Genomic DNA, 2,506 nt, shown 5'->3' with positions numbered 1-2,506 from the left:
AAATGTAATACAAAATATATTCTTGCTAACCACACAGTAGTGATCGCATTGAAGGAAAAAAATGCATGGTTATATTCTACCCGGAATGAACAAAATATATATATCCAATGTAAAGAGAAAAATTATAACACCAAAATTAAAAATACGGGAATAATAAAATTTAAGGAACAATGCAAATTAATATTAAACGAAATAATAATACAATCACAGGGAATAATAGAAGATAAAACAATAGAAACATACATACCGGAATATAACATAACCATCGCAAAAGAACAAATAGAAACTAGAAATAATATCATACCGCGATTAAAAATTAAAAAAATTATTCAAAATCCAACAGAATTAACGGATTTAAGTAAAGAATTGACACAAACGCAAAAAGAATTAGAAAATTCTGATACATTTAGAAATTATAAACAATTAGTTTATACTACCGCACCTAGTGGCATAGTAATTATAATTATAATAATAATAGTAATATTTTTATTAAGAAAAATAAAGAACTTAAGACACTTCGATGTACGACAGATTCTCGAACAAAAAACAAAAATATCTCAACAAAGATCGTCATTATCCACTATAGAAAGCGAAATGAGTGAAATCTCGCCCAGATTATCATCACACTGTAAACCATCGATACCTACCATACCCTCACTAATACGTAGACATAGTATAGAACAATTATAAAATTAAGAAAACGATTATAATAAAAAATTGTACACGGGAAAAACTAAATGTATTTAGGATAAGAATTTAGTGAAAACGAGGCGTTTTCTTTTATCAAGGGGGGAGGGATGTTATGTAGGACAAAACATGTTGAAACGCTAAAAGACGTTTCAGCCGAAATGCATGTATTGCATAAACGAACATTGCGAAATACGGCAAATAAATCAAAAGTGCACGCGCTGCAGAAACATCACGTTACACTTTTGAATTGTTAGGTAATTAGGTCGGTAACCTAATTCCCTAATTTCATGAATGATATATAAAGAGTTGGACCACCTACGCGAAGGGAGAGTAGAGAGAGATACTGACGAGTATAGAGGCGTACGTTACATGTCTCAAGTAAGAGACAGCTGACTCGGGAGTAATAAGAGTGTTTCGCATTATAATAACATTAACCTACTCGGTAAAGGATTAGTTAAAACGTATCTATGTGAAGTGTAATAGAACGTGATCGGAAACTGTAAGAAGACAAGTTCAATAATATATTTTTATTATAAAAACTCCTCAAGGTTATAAGACTCCCTTATTATCCTAACCGTTTGCACGTTCGCACCGGAATCCCAATTACCGGTTGTGCTTACCCTAATCGAGGGCACAACAACAAGACGAAAAAGTTAATCAATTTAATATAAATAAATAAGAAAAAGTTAATCAATTTAATATAAATAAATAAGATACAAAGAGTAGCCTATAGGTTATAACCTATATAAATATGCTGACTATATATAATATATACTAACTTCGTTTGTATTATCGGGCGCTGTCAATTTATCAGTTCCTTCAGCCATAATTTCTTGTTTTTATTATATTTTATTTTTATTTTATTGCTGTTTTCCCAATGAAAAATTTTTCATTGGGAAAACAGCAATAAAATAAAAATAAAATATAATAAAAACAAGAAATTATGGCTGAAGGAACTGATAAATTGACAGCGCCCGATAATACAAACGAAGTTAGTATATATTATATATAGTCAGCATATTTATATAGGTTATAACCTATATAAATATGCTGACTATATATAATATATACTAACTTCGTTTGTATTATCGGGCGCTGTCAATTTATCAGTTCCTTCAGCCATAATTTCTTGTTTTTATTATATTTTATTTTTATTTTATTGCTGTTTTCCCAATGAAAAATTTTTCATACATAATTATATACAATTATATAAAATTATATATAATTATACATAATTATATATTATTATATATCAAATTTGTCCATTCATGTTCATACATTCTACTTATACATATAATCATGTATAATTATATATATAAATTCATATATAATTTTACATAATTACGCATAGATTTATATGTAATTATACATATTGTTATACATAATTGTGTATAATGATATATAATGTTATATGATTATACATAATTATGTATGGACAAATTTCATAATTATGCATGAAAAATTTTTCATTGGGTTTATATAGCCTATTTTATTCACTTAATTAACTACAATCATTAGAAGTTGAACTGTGTCAAACTTTGAGCGTTTATCTTCATTCGTCTTTTTAGCGATAATTAATGGAGTGATGATAAACGCCAGCTTTTATTCGCTAAAAGTTGGACTATGTCGAACATTGAGCGTTTATTCGCTATTTTCGCCATTTCGGTGAAAATTTATGGAGTAGGGTGAAACGCCAGCTTTTTTTTCGCTGCGTGAAATCGCACCTTTACCTACTGCTTGCAGTCGTGAGACAGTAATAAGCCTGTATTAGGCTGATATTTCACGTGTCGTACGACAAGCTTTATGGATACGTTGA

The sequence above is a fragment of the Odontomachus brunneus genome, unplaced genomic scaffold (assembly GCF_010583005.1).
Source record: "Odontomachus brunneus isolate Ranch 3 - 2012 unplaced genomic scaffold, Obru_v1 Obru_scaffold_174, whole genome shotgun sequence".
NCBI classification, from domain to species: Eukaryota; Metazoa; Arthropoda; class Insecta; order Hymenoptera; family Formicidae; genus Odontomachus; species Odontomachus brunneus.
This window is presented reverse-complemented; position numbering follows the sequence as displayed.